The sequence below is a fragment of the Muscardinus avellanarius genome (assembly GCF_963383645.1).
Source record: "Muscardinus avellanarius genome assembly, chromosome: 11".
In the NCBI taxonomy this organism is placed as follows: domain Eukaryota; kingdom Metazoa; phylum Chordata; class Mammalia; order Rodentia; family Gliridae; genus Muscardinus; species Muscardinus avellanarius.
In genome coordinates, this window is record NC_137797.1 from 41,733,764 (window position 1) to 41,752,586 (window position 18,823).

An 18,823-nucleotide genomic window follows, 5' to 3' on the forward strand; every position below is an offset into this window, starting at 1 on the left:
GTTCCAGAACCAGGATTCAGCCACAGCTAAGAAGATACGGTTATATCAGGAGTTAGGGTGACCATTGGAGTATAATTATGATGATGAGAAGGCAGAAAGTACAAGACTTCAGGGAGAAGACAAGATAATAGGCATTTAGAAACAAGCAGAGACATGAGGCCATGGGAAAAGGGAAAGAAAATCAAGTCCAAGAACATAAGAGAGAATAGACTTTTTCTTAATTGCAAAAGTTTTCCATTTTTTTCATGAAACATAGACACATTTTCAAACCATGAGTCCTTTAGGATACTTCAAAATCTTATAATGAGATATAAGACAGCATGACTTGACTTTCATGCCATACAATAAAAAGGTCCCTGATGCTGGGTGGCACACACCTGTAATGCCAGTACATGAGAAGCTAAGACAGAAGGATCACAGGTTTGAGGCCACCCTCAGCAACTTAGACCCTCAGCAACTTAGCGAGAACTTGTTTCAAAATTTAAAATAAAAAAATGAAAGGGCTAGGGATGTAGCTTGGAGGCAGAACCAACCCCCTCCAGGTTTAATCCTCAGTACATAAAAAAAAAAGTCCCTATGATTTTCTTTATTATTTTCTTCCTCCTTGTTTTTTCATGATCCAAAGTAATGCCAGCTGGATATTTTCCCTTAATCTCTGATTCCTGCCCAGAAATTATACAGCATACAGTCAACGTTCATAGACTTTTATAGTATCAGAACACAAATAATAGGATCAATTGCACAATTCAATATAAGCTACCATTTTTAGTGTCAAATTTGAGGTATAGTACCAGGAACTTTATGGTCACTGACTCTTTTTTCCCATAAACCATTCAAAGTGAAAGCGATTAATTCTTTTTATAGATGTGGAAATAGGAGTCCGGAAACAACACAGAATAATGCTACCCAAAGGAACATACTAACGAGCTAGAGGCAGGGTTGGAGCCCCAGCCAACCTGGCTCCCAAATAAACTCGCCACTATGCCAAGTCAATATATATTTTTGTTTGTTTGTTTGTTTTTGGTGGTACTGGAGTTCCTTGAAGCCCTTCTACCTCCAGGCTACACTCCCCGACCTATTTTTTATTTTATTTTTAGAAACAGGGTCTCTTAAGCCAGTGCAGCTGGCTTTGAACCGGCGCGATCCTCCTGTCTCCACCTCCAATGCGCGGGGATTTACAAGCATGCGCCACCACGCCCCGCAAAGTCAATATATTTTAATATGAGTGTGTGTGTGGGGGGGGGGTACTAGAGATTAAAACTAGGGGCATTCTACCTCTGAGCAATACCTTCAACCCTATTTTATTTTTGTTGTTTTGAAACACAGTTTCAGTAAGTTGCTGAGACTGGCCTCAAACCTGTGCTCCTCCTGTCTCAGTCTCTCACGTTCTGGGATTATAGGCATGTGCCACTACACCTGGTTTGTAATCATTTGTGTGTATGTGTGTTTGTGTTAGTATGTGTGTGTGATACCGGGGATGAAACTCAGGGGCTTTCTACCTCTGGGCTAAACTCCCAAACCTATTTTATATTTTATTTGGAGACAGGGTCTCACTACGTTGCTGAGAACCTCACTAAGTAGCTGAGGCTGGCTTGGCTTCAAACCTACACTATCCTGCTGTCTCAGCCTCCCAAGTACTAGGATTATAAGCATGTGCCACCACACCTGGCTTTATAATTTATTTTTAAATACAATGTACACAGGCCTACAGAAACTAATTCTCCCATTTGAGTTCTGTTATAGGTTAGATATGAAGTGTTCCCAAAAGATTCATAAATGGAAGGCTCGGTCCCCAGTGTAGCAATATTCAGACATGGAGTTTTAGGAAATAATTGGATCATGGGGGCTCTGATTGCATCAGAGTTAATCCATTCAATAGGTTAATAAGTTGAATGTATTATTGTGAGGCGATGGAAACTGTATAAGGTGGGACCTAGTTGGAGGAATTAGATCACTGGGCATGTACCCTGGGCATATGACCAGGTCAGTCAGTCTGTCTGTCTGTCTGTCTGTCTCTCTCTCTCTCTCTCTCTCTCTCTCTCTATCTCTATCTTTCTCTCTCCCTCTCTCTGCTTTCCAACTGCCATGAGCTGTGTAGTTTCCCTCCCCAACATTTCTGCTATGATGTTTCTGCTTCACCTCAAGCCAAAGAAATACCAGCTGATCATGGACCAAAACCTCTGAAATTGAATCTTTCCTCCTCTACATTGTTCATGTCCAGTGTTTTTGGTCACTGCAACTAAAAACTGACTAACACAATTCTAACAAAGAAGGGCCAAAAATGCTTAAAGTAAGAAGGCTTCAGTGCTACTAGAGCCAAAGAGGCACTGTTGCAACATAGCAACAAGAATTCTGGAATAAATCAATTCTGTGCAGTAGCAAAGGCAGTGGACATCTCTTCACCTTCACTTCAATGCCAAGGTAGTGTATAGAAATCTCTCCCATCACATCAGTTTATCACAGAACATACGGAATAAGGAGGCTAGGCAGGAATAAATGCCTGTCAGCCATCCCCAGGGAAAGAGCACTTGCAACAGGCATTCTGCAGAGCCTGTTCTCTGAAAGCGCCATGAGAACCGAAACCCTGTGCTATAGCATCTGGCACAGGGCCTGATAGACACGAGGAGCTCAAGAAATACTGTTGAATGGCGAAGATTTGCTCGCTGTAGTTTCAGTATCCATACAGATGCTTACAGTCCTAAGTAGAAAGAGAATTACGGAAATATAATAGGTGCTGACTACAATTGAAAGAATAAAACGTAAGCAAGTACTGATGGAAAGATTGATATGTAATCCTCTGTAGGTGGGAAGGAGGTGAAGGTATTCCTGACAATGCCAAGTAAGCATTCCAACACAGACAACAATGCAAGATGAACTATCATGGGACACAGAGCAGAGTTAGAAAATGACAGAGAATCTGGAGAATAAATTTAGAAAAGAACAGCTAGCTGCAGTGGTGCATGCCTGTACCCCAGTACATGGGAGCCTAAGTCAGGAAGATAAGCTCAAGGACAGCATGTGGTAACCTGTTTCAAAATAAAATAAAATAAAATAGGGTTTAATATGTAACTCGGAGATAAACTGCTCCTAACCCAGAACTAGAAAAAAAAATTTTTTTAAAGCAAGAATGAATAAAGTATCATTATTACTCAGTGATGCCTCCTTAAGGATTTTGACAGTGGTGTAGTGGAAAGAATTGGAAATTATTGTTGTAAGTACATAGCATATCAATAATAATGATAATATAATAGTCTGATTATAGCTAAAATTTGAGAAATTATAAAGTATTTTAGGTATTTTCATTCAAACTTTGAATCCTGACAACCTTATTGGGCAACTACAATTATTATTCTAACTTTTGCAAATAAAAATACAGAAATTGAAGAAAGAAAAGAATTTCCCCAAAGAAGCCTGGTGCAGTGACACACACCTATTATCCCAGCACTTGAGAAACTAAGACAGGAGTTCTCTCAGGTTAGAAGCCATGATACAGTAACTTAGCAAGACCCTGTTTCAAAATAAAAATAAAAAAGGTACAGGGACATAAACTAGTGGTAGAATGCCCTAGGTTCAACACACACACACACACACACACACACACACACACACACACACACACAGAATTTCCTCAAGGGAAAAAATTAGAAGCTCTGATTTCATTAGTGGGTTAATCCATTTGATGAATTAATAAATTGAATGGACTATTGCAAAGCTATGCATATCATGAAAAATCAGACAAACACTACCAAAAGAAACTAATAAAGCAATGCCAAAAAGTATAGATCTACAATTTGCTTGAAAAAAATTCAAAATTAACTGTCTTAAGGAGTTCAATGCACTATAAGAGGGCACATGTAGACAACTTAAGAGTATCAGGAAAACAATAAACGAATGAAATAAGAAGCTTAATTACACACAAAAAAAATCAAAGAGAAAGCCATAGTTGAATCATAAAATGAAAAAGTAACAAAGGATGCCAGCAACCAATGTGATCAAAAAGAACTCTGTAAATTTAGGGCAGTTAAAATTAGAGGAGAAAAAATGAAAAAGAATAACAAAGTCTACAAAATTTACTGAGAACAAACAAAAAATTAATATATGCATCATGGGAGACTCAGAAAGAGACTAGGAAGAGAAAGGAAGAGATGTGGAAATCTAAGTACATAAAGCTCAACCACAGTCCTCAAATAAATTCAACCCAAAAAAGGGCTTAATGAGACACATTAAAAACAAACTGTGAAAATTCATACAGAGAAAGTCAGCTGTGGTGACACACGCTTGTAATCCCAGCATTTGGGAGGCTGAGACAGGAGGATCGTGGCTCATGGACAGCCTTGGCTATTTGCAACTCAGTGAAACCCTGCTTCAAAATAAAGAATAAAAAAAATAGGGCTGGGAGTATAGCTTGGAGGTAGAATGCTTCTGGGTTCCATCTTCAGTACCTCAAAAAAAAAATTCAGACGGAATTTTGAAAACAGCAAGAGAAAAACAAAAAATCACATATAAAAAACACCTATAAGACTGTCAGATTCCTCAGAAGAAATTTCACAGGTCAGTAGAGAGTCATATTATTTATTTATTTACTTATTTACTTATTTTTCTGGTACTGGGGATTGAGCCCAGGGGTAGTCTACATTCAAGCTACTTCTCTGGCCCTATTTTTTAAATTTTTATTTGAAACAGAATCTCACTAGGTTGATGAGAGTCTCACTACTTTCTGAGGCCATACTCGAACCTGTGATCTTCCTGCCCCAGCCTCTCAATACCAGGATTTCAAGCGTGTACCACCACACTTGGCTCATATAATATATTTAAGGACCCAAAAGAAAAAGTTACCAAGCAAAAATACTTGGCAAACTCTCCTTCGGAAATAAAGGAAAGTTAAAAAATAAACATTCCAAGAAAAACAAAAGCTGGAAGAGTTCATCACCGCTAGACTTGCTTTACAAAAAAATGCTGAAGGGAGACCTTCAAGCAGAAACACTAATTAATAATATTTAAATTATATATAAGTATATATATAAGTATATATATGTATAAAACTTACTGATAAAGTTTTGTTTTGCTTGCAGGTCTGGGGATGGAACCCAGAGGCATTTGACCTCCGAGCCACACCCCCTGCCCCTTTTTTTTTTTTTTCTTTTTTTTTTTTTGGTGGTGGTACTGGGGTTCCTGGAAGCCCTTCTACCTCTGGGCTACACTCTGAGACCTATTTTTTATATTTTTATTTGGAAACAGGGTCTCTTAAGCCAGTGTGGCTGGCTTCAAACCTGCGGGATCCTCCTGTCTCCACCTCCCAAGCACGGGGATTGCAAGCGTACGACACCACGTCCGGCCTTATTCTTTATTTTTGAAACAGGGTCTCAGTAACTTGCAGAGGGCCTCACTAGCTGAGGCTGTCTGCGAACTGCGATCCTCTGGTTTCAACCTCCTGAATGCTGGGATTACAAGTGTGTGCCACCACGCCTGGCTTAAAAATAAATTTATAATCAATTTCAGATTTTTTTTTTTGGTACTGGGATGGAACCCAGGGGCATTCTACCTCTGAGCTATACCCCCAGCCCTATTTTTTTAGTCCTTTTTATGTTTGAAACAGGGTCTCACTGAGTTGCGAAGGGCCTAAGTAGTAACCACCATGCCCTGTGTCAATTTCAGAATATTCTAATACTATAGGAAATCACTTCAACTCTAGTATAATGATTAGTATACAGCATTAAAAATATAGCTACAAGTAGGCATGGTGGCACAAGCTTGTAATCCCAGCATTCTGGAGACTGTGATCGGAAAATCACGGTTCGCCAACAGCCTCAACTACTTAGCGAGGCCTTTCACAACTCATTGAGACTCTGTTTCAAATTTAAAAAGGACTAAAAAAATAGGGCTGGAGAGGTAGCTCAAAGGTATAATGCCCCTAGATTCCATCCCCAGTACCGAAAAAATTAGATAGATAGATAGATAGAGATACACACACAATAATTTGTCAATAGATACTCAATATAAAATTATTTGAATTGTGAAATCAAAAAATCAAAGTAGGGAAACAGAATAAAAGTGTAGAATTTTTGTATGAGTCAAACTAAGCTGTCATCAGCTGAAGATAGATTGTTGTAGCTATAAGATGTTTTCTGTAAGCCTTATAGTAACCACAACACAAAACCCTATAGTAGATACACAAAAGATAAAGAGAAATCTTACTACAACAAAAAAATAATCAAACCACAAAAAAGACAACAGTAAAAGAAAAAAGAAACAAAGTATCTACAAAACAGGTAGAAAATAATTAACAAAATGTCCATAGTAAACTCTTATATATTAATAATTACTTTATAATTGGATTAAAGCTGGGCATGGTAGTGCATGCTTGTAATCCCAGCAATCAGGAGGCTGAGACTGGAGGATTGCGGCTCGCAGACAGCCTCAGCTACTTAGTGAGGCCCTCCGCAACTTAATGGGACCCTGTTTCAAAAATAAAGAATAAAAAAAGATAGGGCAGGGAGTGTAGCTCGGAGATCAAATGCCCCTGGATTCCATCCCCAGACCTGCAAAATAAATAAATAGAAAGTTGATTAAATTCTCCAATAAAAAAGAGTGTATTATTTTTTTAAAAGCCAAGTATGCTGGTGTATATATCTGTAATTCCAGTACTTGGAAGATTGATACAGCAGAATAGCAGGTTGTAGGCCAGCCTTAGCAACTTAGACCCACAGCAACCCTCTTCCAAAATAAAAAATAAAAGTGGGGGAGATGTAGCTAGGAGGCAGAATGCCCTCTGTGTTCAATCCCAATATATTAATTACTTTGATTGTATGATTATTTTACAGCATCATGTTATACACTTTAAATGTATATTATTTTTATCTGATAACAATACCTTAATATGGCGAGGGGGCTAAAAACTCAGGCCATAAATATATTTTATAAATAATATCTTGGTGAGCTCATATTATCAGTCAGAGGTACTGTTTATGGCTCTCATTGGAAATCAGATATGAGAATAATAATGGCTAGGGGAAGAGACTGAGAAAATTTAAGAAAGGGACTTGGACTCTGACTCTCAAGGAGCCCTGTCCTTGTCCTCAGCATCCACCCAAAATCAAATCCAGGGTTTGGGGTAAAAGAGATGAAGAATGAGAGGTAAAGTCCCTTTCTCAGATACTCCTCAAGACAACAGGGTGATTATGAACATCTATGGCTCTGTAAAGTGAAGGACCAGTGGAATAATATTGGTTACAGGGAATGTATAGTCAAAGAAAGCATAAAGAAGCTCATAGAGATCCTATGGCCATAGTGGGGAAACTAACAGTTAAATATATCTTCTCCCAAGACCAACAGACAGTTAGACAACAATCTGCAAGTATTGATAAGTGGACCAAAGAGATAAACTCCATCTCAATACATTTCTTTATGGATTGGTTAAAATAACCCAGGGTAGATATGAACCCTTAGATTCCCTCCATATCCCCTTTGATAGTATATAAATGTTACTTAAAATTGGCCACAATCTCAGGGAAAGGAAGGTGAAACTATGAATTAGCTGAGAGGATATTTCAGCCACTCCACATAACATGTGCTCAAAATGGATACAAATTTCAACTGCTGAAAAATTATCCAAGTTACATTTCTTAACATGGGTGTGAACAGATATGGCTACCTTCCTATCACTCAGCTTTTCACTGCATGCTTTTATGAACTGTGAATACTATGGAACACTGTTTCTTGCACCCAACTTCTGGATTTAACTGCTTGGCAATTTATTGATTCGTCTTATTGTAGATCACACCACTGACCTCCAGACTTCTGATGTGTAGATTAGAAGTACAAATTTGGTATACGTGTTTGACTCTAATTCCAACTTTAGACAATCTTCTGACTTTTGGTAATCTAGCCTCTCACAGAGTCTGAAAGAAGGCCATCCTAATCCCTCCAGGCCTGCTCTGGGCATCCCCCAGCTTCTGATCCATCTTTATATGTGTTGTGGTGAGATAACCTTTTCCAGAACACTGCCTTAGTTGGACTTTCTCCTGACAGAAATACATACAAATAATTTGTGTGTGTGTGTGGTAGTGAGGGTGGAACCCAGAGGCTTTTCTACCTCTGGGCTATACTCCCAGACCTATTTTATACTTTATTTGGAAGCAGGGTCTCATTAAGTTGCTGAGAGCCTCACTAAGTAGCTGAGGCTGGCTTTGAACCTGTGCAACCCTCCTATCTCAGCCTCCCAAGCACTGGGATTACAAGTATGCGCCACCATACCCAGCAAAAATATTTTTTTATAAGTCTCTCTTCTTGCCCAACATCACCAATATGGTGTTCAGGTACTTTGTGGAGGTTGGCCAGGTGGCCTGCATCTCTTTTGGGCATCATATCGGAAAGTTTGTCGCAATCGTAGATGTTATTGATCAAAACAGGGCTCTGGGCCAGGCGTGGTGGCACACGCTTATAATCCCAATATTTGGGAGACTGAAACCGGAGGATTGCGGTTCGCAGACAGCCTCAGCTACTTAGTGAGGCCCTCCGCAACTCAGTGAGACCCTGTCTCAAAATAAAGAATAAAATAGGGCAGGGGGTGTAGCTTGGAGGTCAAATGCCTCTGGGTTCCATCCCCAGACCCACAAAAAACAAAACAAAAATAGGGCTCTGGTTGATAGACCTTGCACTTGGGTAAGGAGACAGGTCATGCCTTTCAAATGCATGTAACTCACTGACTTCATCCTCAAGTTCCCCCACAGGGCCCGCCAAAAGTATGACCGAAAAGCCTGGGAGAAGGCATATATTAATACAAAATAGGCAGCCATGAGATGGGCCAAGAAGATTGAAGCCAGAGAAAAGAAAGCCAAGATGAGCGATTTTGATCATTTTAAAGTCATGAAGGCAAAGAAAATGAGAAACAGAATAATCAAGAATGAAATCAAGAAATTTCAGAAGGCAGCTATCCTGAAAGCTTCTCCCCAAAAGGCACCTGTTGCTAAGGCTGCCATTGCTCCTGCAGCTGCCACAGTTGCTGCTACCAAAGCTAAAGAGTCAGAAAAAAAAAAAAAAAAGGTGGCTGCTGAGGGCAAGAAGGCTCCTGCCCAGAAAGCTATCTGCCTGAAGTCAGTGCCTCCAGCAAAAAAGGGCCAGAAACCTCCAGCCCAGAAAGCACCTGCAGCAAAGGCAACAAAACATGAGAAGCAGTTTACAAAGGAATAAAGGTTCTTTTTGACAGGTTGGCAAAAAAAAAAAAAATCTTTATCTTGTTAAAGGCCACTTATGTGACCACAGGAAACTCCCTAACCTTTGCCTATCTTCCTTCTTGTACCTTTATCATGAAAATAATGGCTATAGCTCCATGATGCCAAAATTTGAAGGTATTTCTATTTATAGTTAAATAAATGCCTATTTTTTTCTTTAGAACACATTCTTATTAGTAAAACTGGCATAGGATAGGTGGACATTTTTGGATACCAAATTATTGGGTTCAATATTTAAATTTACATCACCGATTGGTTTCTCTTGGAATTATAATAAAGCAGTGGATGTTTTTTGTTGTTCTTGTTGTTGTTTACTGATCGTCTAAAGTCTGCTTTCCTAACATTTTCAATAAAGACTACACTAGGATGTGTAGCCAGGGAAAACAAAGCCAAAAGCAAATCTGAAAGTTCATTAATTTAGCCTACAATCAGTTCATTCTCTTTCCAATCGTGAACTCCCACTTCAGGGTAATGAAAAAGCATTGTGCTAATATGTCATATTGTGCTGCGCTGCCACAACAAAATGCTGCTGGCTGGGGGTTTAAACAATAGACATTTATTTCCTCAAAGTTCTGAATGCCAGAAATACAAAATCAAGGTGTCTCCAGGTTTGGTTTCTCTTGAGAACTCTCTCCTTTGGCTTCTTGCTGTATCCACACATGGTCTTTTCTCTGCACACAACCCTTGTGACTTTCTTTGTGTTCAAATTTCCTCTTGTTATAAGGACAAGAATCAGATTGAATTGCAACCCACCCTAAAAGCCTCGTTTTAATTAATCACCTCGTACAGGCCCTACCTCCAAATGCAGTCACATTCTGAGGCACTGGGGGTTAGGGCTTCAACATATAAATGATGAGATGGGGTAAATACTGCCAGTAATTATTTATCTTCTCTAAATTTACATGAGCACAATAATCAAGGGGGAAAAAGCCATAGTCTTTTATTTTATTTATTTTTTTGTGTGTATGGTAGTGGGGTGGAACCCAGGGTCTTTCTACCTCTGGGCTATACTCCCAGACCTATTTTACACTTTATTTGGAAACAGGGTCTCACTAAGTTGCCGAGAGCCTCACTAAGTAGCTGAGGCTGGCTTTGAACCTGTGTGATCCTCCTGTCTCAGCCTCCCAAGCACAGGGCTTACTAGTATGTGCCACCACACCCGGCCTGCCATAGTCTTAAGAAACAGAGATTCTTCTAGGATTGATAAGAACCTTTTGGATTAATGGTTTCCTATAGAATACACAGAAACATCATATCCTTTTATCTTAACTGTAAGAATCTATGCAGCCTCCTAAAACCACAAAATGCTTTATATCTTGGGAACATCTGCATCCATGATAATCATGTTTTGTTTTTTTTTTTTGGTTTTTTTTTGGTTTTTTTTTTTTGTTTTTTTTGTTTTTTTTTTTTTTTTTTTGGTGGTGCTGGGGTTCCTGGAAGCCCTTCTACCTCAGGGCTACACTCCCAGACCTATTTTATTTTTTGGAAACAGGGTCCCCTAAGCCAGTGAAGCTGGCTTCGAACCTGCGCGATCCTCCTGTCTCCGCCTCCCAAGCGCGGGGATTACAAGCGTGTGCCACCACGCCCGGCAGTCATGTTTATTTTGAATGTTGTGCATTACAGAATCTAGCATGTGCTTTATAGAGTCAACCCTGCTTCGATTTCTTTTGTCCCTTCTGCTGTTTTTCTTCTCTTTAATTCACTTTTGTGCTGAACTCCAATTCTCAGAAATGGGAACTCCTCTCTATAATACATATGCAGTCTTTCTAGAGATTAATAAAGGTTGATTGGCAGAAAATGTTACCCTTTTAGATTCTCTGTTACTCCTTGACTCATAATGTCTACAAGGCAAAATTCTTGTTGCTGACCTCAGTCAGTGAAGGTCCACCCCCAGAAAAGAACTCCACACACTCAGTAAGGCCTGACCAGACAGAGGCATCCAGTCCGTTTTTTTCTACTTGAGAACAATATATTGGTGCCACAGGGCACCAGTATAGTCAAACCTGCTAGGTGCTAGCTTCATTTCTGTGTAAAACCATTCCCTGGAGAGTAACATTTCTTCTCTCTCCTCCCTCCTCTCTCCTCCCTCCTCCCTCCTCCTCTCCCCTCTCCCCCCTCTCCCCCCTCTCCCCCCTCTTCTCCTCTCTCCCCTCTTCTCCTCTCTCCCCTCTTCTCCTCTCTCCCCTCTTCTCCTCTCTCCCCTCCCCTCCCCTCCCCTCCCCTCCCCTCCCCTCCCCTCCCCTCCCCTCCTCTTCTCTTCTCTTCTCTTCTCTTCTCTTCTCTTCTCTTCTCTTCTCTTCTCTTCTCTTCTCTTCTCTTCTCTCTCTCTCTCTCTCTCTCTCTCTCTCTCTCTCTATTTTGTTATTGGAGACCAGAGGATCATGGTTCACAGACAAACTCAGCTACTTAGCGAGGCCCTTCACAACTCAGTGAGAATCTGTTTCAAAAATAAAAAGGCTAGACCGGGCGTGGTGGCGCACGCTTGTAATCCCCGCGCTTGGGAGGCGGAGACAGGAGGATCGCGCAGGTTCGAAGCCAGCCGCGCGCACTGGCTTAGGAGACCCTGTTTCCAAAATGAAAATGTAAAAATAGGTCTGGGAGTGTAGCCCCGAGGTAGAAGGGCTTCCAGGAACCCCAGTACCACCAAAAAAATAAAAAATAAAAAAATAAAAAGGCTAAAAATTAGGGCTGTGGTGTGGCTCGGAGGTACAATGCCCTATTGTTGCAGGTATAGCTCGGAGGTACAATGTCCTAGGGTTCTATCCCCAGTACCACACACACACAAAAAGTATTGCTTCTGACACAAAATCAGCTGAATAATAATTTTTAAAATTACCAACTTACTCTTTATCTCTTGCTATCTTGCACTTTTTGTTGTTGTTGTTGTGTTTTGGTGGTACTGGGGTTTCTGAAAACCCTTCTACCTCTGGGCTACACTCCCAGACCTATTTTTATATATATATATTTTTTTTTTATTTGGAAACAGGGTCTCTTAAAGCCAGCGAGGCTGGCTTTGAACCTGTGCAATCCTCCTGTCTCCACCTCCCAAGCACGGGGATTACAAGTGTGCGCCACCACGCCTGGCCTCATCTTGCACTGTTTTGTTTTACCTTTTGCAATGCTGAGGATTGAACCCAGGGCCTTGTGCATGCTAAGCAAACACTCTACCACTGAGCTACATCCCCAGCCCTATTTTATGCTATTAAGTGACTGTAATTTCATTAGACTACACACTGACATTGTACAAATAATTTACATAGTACAAGGATGATTGTTTAAAACAGAAATAATTAACCAGGCATCTGATTTTCCACATAATAAGCAAATTTTACTTTGTAATTTTCTGAAGACCTTACATTTTTAGATAAACTACTTCATAAATATAATCTACTTTTCTCCTTGTTAACCATATATCAGAAAAGAGGACTATGGGTATCATATTAATTTATTTGGGCATTGTCAACGCTGCTGCAGAAAAAATAATACTGTACAAATTTAAGACCAGAATCCAAATATTCTAGGAAGCTGAAGCACATAAATATAGAACAGCTTCACACTTTACACTAGTCACTACATAGTTGGGAAACTATGCATCAGTTAAACAAAGAAATTAAACACATAGAGCCTGCTACACTTAAATATTTAAGTGCCATATTTTAAACAAATCATATCACAGCTCAGAGGATTTCTAAGGCAAAAAGTTAAATCTGCGCCTCTTTTAGAACACCTTCCTCCCTCCTCCCGAGAGTCTAAACGCTACACAATAATGCTTTTCATTTCCGTACTTTCTTCAAATGTTTTCAGCTTCTTAGAGGCTACATTGTTTTGTAAGAATAAACTGTAGGTTTTCCAAAGAGCCTCTTTCTCCCACTCAGCTGCCCTGAGGGAGTTAGAGATTCTGCACACAACTTATTTTCATTTCCTTCACCCCCCAAAAAATGATCAAATAAGGACTGTTTCCCCACCAACATTTCTAGGGCAAGAGGCTCTGACAAGTGCAACTTTTATCACCACAAACATCTCTTCTCCTTCCTGCTCTGGCACGTCCAGTGAAAAAGATTACTTAACACGCACCAACTGAGTTTGAATTAGGGCTCCAACAATTACCGAGGTGCACAAGGTGACTACAGTTATAAGCCACGGGAGAGCGGCTACACCAAGTGTCTCTGGAATGCTGCCATTAACAATTGGGAAAGCTCAACAAAGCCCACAGAATCAGAACAATCCCTTTTCAGAATCTGCCCCTTCTTGCCACCAAAATAGACATTTGCTGGCTGCACGGTTCTCAGCATCCTGGTTCAAATAAGGATACCGCATATTACATATTCTTTACTATTTTGGAGTTGCCATGGCAGGGAGAGAAGAGATATTTTTGTTGATGGAATGTCTTTTAACAGAGCTCCTTATTTTGGCCTTTCTGACTTTCTGACGCAGTTTACAGATCTACTTTAAAATTCTGCCGTGGCTTTTTTTTTTTAAGTTATTTGAAACTTATCAACATTCCAACATCCCTGAAAGGGTAAAGGATACATTATTAAATGTGTAAATAGGCAGATGCTCAGAATTTAAAGATAATAAGCTCAAATGAAAAGGATGGATGAACTGTCAGAATTTTAATGAGCTCTTTAACTTTCAGTTTAAATTCCTCCTAGCTTGTTCTCAGCTTCTCTCTCTCTTTCTTTCCCCTGACCTTTGTCTTCTAGTTATTCACTACTGCCTTATCATTTTAAAATAGAAATAATGCATTAGATGGAGCTGGGTTAGGATATAAATGTAAAGGCTACTTTTAGTGGCTTAAAATAACAACTTTTCTTTCTTTCTTTTCTTTTTTCCTTTTTCACACTACAGATATCCTTTGTGAGTCAGCTGAGGACCTTGTTTCATGTTATCTCCCTCTGGGAATCGGGTTTTTGAAGAAGCCTCCATCTATTCAGGGGCTGACAAACTACAGCTTATGGACCAACTTGGCCTGCTGCCTGATTTTGTCTGACCCAGGAGCTGAGAATGGCTTTTACATTCTTAAAGAGTCAAAAACATATTTGAAAATGATAATGCTTTGTGACATGGGAAAATTACATGAAACTGAAATTTCAGTGTTCATGAAAGGAGTGTTTTCTAGAACACAGTCACGCTAATTTGTTGATGTATTACCTATGCCTCTTTTTGCCCTATAATTCCAGAATTGAAAAGTTGCAGCAGACATTATAGGGCCTACATAACCTAACATATTTATTTATTTTTATTTTTATTTTTATTTTTATTTTTATTTTTGGTGGTACTGGGGTTCCTGGAAGCCCTTCTACCTCCGGGCTACACTCCCAGACCTATTTTTTTATATTTTTTATTTGGAAATAGGGTCTCTTAAGCCAGCACGGCTGGCTTCGAACCAGTGCGATCCTCCTGTCTCCACCTCCCAAGCACAGGGATTACAAGTGTGCACCGCCACACCCGTTATAACCTAACACATTAATTATCTAGTTCCTTACAGAAAAACAAATTGCCAGCCCTGAAACTAGAGAATAGGCAGTCACCACAGTAGGTGGCAAAAGAGAAAATGGCAAATCACGCACTAACTTATAGGGCTTCCATCAGAAATAACACACAGACCTTGGTCAACGTGCAAATCACATGGCTACATTGAACGTCTGCAAGGGCACAGGGAAATGTAATCCTGCCGCATGCCCAGGAAAAGAAACCAAGACATTTTGATGGCCAGAATATATGACTATCCCAACATTTCTAAAAGATTAGAAAAAAAATAGTTACATGGTAAAGAGATTCTATATATTACCATTAGTCAACTGCTTGGTCCAGAAAAGCTAGCCAAATAACAAAGCCTTTAAAACCAAACTGTAAAGATGCCACAGAAATGAGAGCGAGGTTGAGGAATTCTAAAACTTTGCACCTTTAAATGTACAGGAAGTATTTCATGAAAGAAGCAGAAGCCAGGGCATGGTGTAACCAAAAGAAGTCTGTTGAGAGTAAAACAGTAATATAATGCCCAAGGCTGAGATGCAGGGACAGAAGAGAAGCTAACAGAGTGCTTTCTAAGGCACCCATTTATTTTCACATTACCCTCCCTTAAGATGCTATTGCACATCTCTTTGCCTAAGTAAGAGAAAGCCGCCTAGAACCAGCAGGATGGGGAAGAATAACACAGGGTAGCACCAGAATGAAGTTCTCCAAAGTACAGACAGGCTGGATGATGACCATATCTATCCCCCATTTCTTTACCCGTCTGCCTCCCCCCCCTCCTAAACCTCTTTCCTTCCTCCATAAAATTATAATCACAGTTGAGGGAGATGGTTCCTTTAAGAGATCTATGCCCAAGGAAGAGTGTCTGGAACACAGGATGAGTGACAGAAAGGGAGGAAAGACCACATAAATAAATGTGGCCCATCTTGGGGGTTCTCCATCCTGCTGATGGCTTCTCTCTTTGTTAGAGAAGTACATCTGAGAGCCTTTAAAATTATCCAGAAGGAAAAGACATACAAACAACTCTAAATACAGCAAAAGTTCCAAAGATATTAAGAAAAATATAAAATATCAACAAATATAAAGATGAAAGTATATTTAAAATTGAAATAGAAAACTTGAATACATTGGTAACCATTAAATAAATTGAAATATTAACCAAAGACCTCCTCAAACTCCACCAAAAAAAAAAAGCCCCAGGTCCAAACAGTTTTACATATAATTCATATAAGAGGTAATTCCATTCTTATTACATTAGTATTCAAAGAAGCATATTATTTCAAAGAACAGCAGCAATACAAAATGATAATGATGATGACAATAAAAATTAAACATAATTTTTTGTGTTTCAAAATGGAATGTGAGGGAAATATATACTATATCTAAATTTTTACTTAGGGAAAATGTACAATTTTAAGTGCTTTTATTAGAAAAAATAAGGCATGCCTTAGGAAACTATGAAAGCATAATAAACTCCAAAGAAAGAAAGAACAGAAATAATAAAAAAATCAATGAAATAGAAAATGAAAAACAGGAAAAATTAATAAGGCCAATAGATAGTTTTTGTAATAACTGACAAATTGATAAACCCATAATTATAATGAGAGATGGGAAAATAACAAAAATCATAAATATTAGAAAGTGAAAAGGGCATATCACTAGAAATCTTATATATATTAAAGGATATAGCAAATATGAGCATCTCATGCCAATAAATTAGACAACTTAAGTGAAATGGACTGATCCCTTTAAATTATACTTTGAGAAAAGCAATGTCAAAAGAGAACCAACACACTGAAAATAATCTAAAATTTTTGTTATAGGATGTTTCAGAATAAAGGCATTCAATTTTTTTACTAGTAACTAGTAATGAGGAATAGAAAGCCATCCTTGATTATCTGGCAAAACTTTTAGGTAGAGTAATTGTGCTAAGGTTTGGTGGGACAAGTAACAGAGTAATAATAATAATAATAATAATAATAATAATAATAATAGAGTTCAGAGTCCTAATACTAAAAAGTTGCTCTTACAGAGCAGAATAAAAGGAAGGACTCGCCTCTCTACATGGAACAAATTCTTTTGTTCCATACATTGCAAAACGGAGGCAATTTTTCACATGTCATGATTCAAGATGTACTGCACTCAACAGGGAAATTCATGCATGGCGTTTGATTATTTTCTCCTTCCTTCCTTCCATTCATCCATCCATCTGTCTTTCTTTTCTTCTCTTTCTTTCTTTCTTCCTGTCTTATTTTTTGTAGAACTGGGGATTGAATCCAGGAATATTCTAACTCTGGGCTAGATGTCCAGCCCTATTTTATTTTTTATTTTTAAACAGGGTCTCACAAGTTGCCTGGGATAGCCATTAATCTGTGATCCTTCTATCTTAGCCTCCCAACTACTGGTATTACAAGTGAGCACCAGAATACTCAGCTTAATTTTCATCTTCTCTAATATTTATAAAAAAAATTGCATTCATTGGGGCTATTAATTGACTAAAAAGGTAATTTGAACAATTGACAAGCCAAAGAGATTTGGCTCCCAAATTTCTAATTCATATCCTAGTAGGGATAATAAAAAGGTGAATAAAATCAAATGAAGCACCTAATTAGTGATTTGGTTGTAGCCTCTTCAGTCACAACTTATGGTAGCTTGAAGAATGAAAACTTGTTCAGTGGTTATAGAGTAGGACCTCTGGACAGTGCCTTACTTTTTTACTATGGCATTCCCCAATTTGTGTTATTTCCAGTATCTAGAAATCCTCATAGAATCAAAGTGGTGATGGTATAGAAAGGTGGTAGGGGATGGGATTTGGAAATGCAGCCCCTGAAGTTAAGACATTCAAGTTTAGAAATCCTGAAAAGGCCCCAGTTAATGGCCATGATGGGTAAGTGCTGATATAAACAACCTGTGGCCGGGCGTGGTGGCGCACGCTTGTAATCCCCGCACTTGGGAGGCGGAGACAGGAGGATAGCGCAGGTTCAAAGCCAGCTGCGCTGGTTTAGGAGACCCTGTTTCCAAATAAAAAGTATAAAATGGGTCTGGGAGTGTAGCCCAGAGGTAGAAGGGTTTTCAGGAACCCCACTACCACACACACACAAAAAAAAAAAAAAAAAAAAAAACTGTGAAGGCTTCCTACCAGTATCATCACTTAGTAGGTCAAAGGTTGGCACAAAAATGGCATCCCTAATATTTTAGAACAATCTGCTACTAGCCACACTTAAATACAAGTGATACTGACTTTGCTGAGCAATACTGATATATGTGAGCCTGCTCTTGCCTCTCCCCTCCTCTGAAACTGAAGAAAATAATTAAGTGTATACCCCACTGTAATCCCAGTACTTGAGAGGCTAAGACATTAGGATTACAGGTTCAAGGATAGCCTCAGCAACATAGTGAGACTCTCAACAACCTAGTGAATCCTGTTTTCAAACAAAAAAAAAAATGAGGCTGGGGGTGTGAGCTCAGAGATAGCTCAAAAATAATTAATTAATTAATTCTGACAGAAATATATTTCCATTGTTCAGTCTATGGATATCCAGTTCTCACAGCGAGTAAGGCTTACTAACCAGACCCCTTCCCCGTCCCTTCTCAGCCTTCATTGTCCACCACCACGAAGCTGCCTTCTGAAGTTTCAGATGAGGAACTCTAAGAGGGCCATGCTCATGATTTAATCTGTAGCAGTCCCTGTGGCTACATGACTAAATACTAAGCCTATCCCTGACTCCCATGTGTTAGGAACAGCTCTTAAAGTCCCACCCTCTTTTATATGCATTTAGAATCACTGTTCTTATTCTTCTGGGTTTTTTTTTTCCTCCATAACAACCTTGAAATATTCGTTGTTTTGAGGGACACATACATACACACCATTACCATCACCACCATTGCCACCACCATTTCTAGGGCTACACGGGGATGTTATTACCCAGCAGACTTATCTTCTGTGCACCTGCTCCAGGTCCATTTTCCAGGAGGCAGATTGCCAAAAAACAGAGATTTCACTACCCACATATTGTACCTTTACTTTTGTTCTATAACCACAGATGGTTTGATATGTGTGGATTTCTAAAACTCGAGGAATTCCTGAACATTTCAGTTAGAGATTTAACACCTGTTTC

At 39.2% G+C, this 18,823-nt stretch overlaps 1 pseudogene across 1 annotated transcript; it reads left to right on the forward strand.

The window, feature by feature from the left end:
• Positions 1-8,304: 8,304 nt before the first annotated feature.
• LOC308269457 (large ribosomal subunit protein eL14-like) lies at positions 8,305-9,189 on the forward strand (annotated as a pseudogene). The gene is made up of 2 exons: positions 8,305-8,423; positions 8,649-9,189. The product of its transcript is annotated as a large ribosomal subunit protein eL14-like (transcript).
• Positions 9,190-18,823: the final 9,634 nt, after the last annotated feature.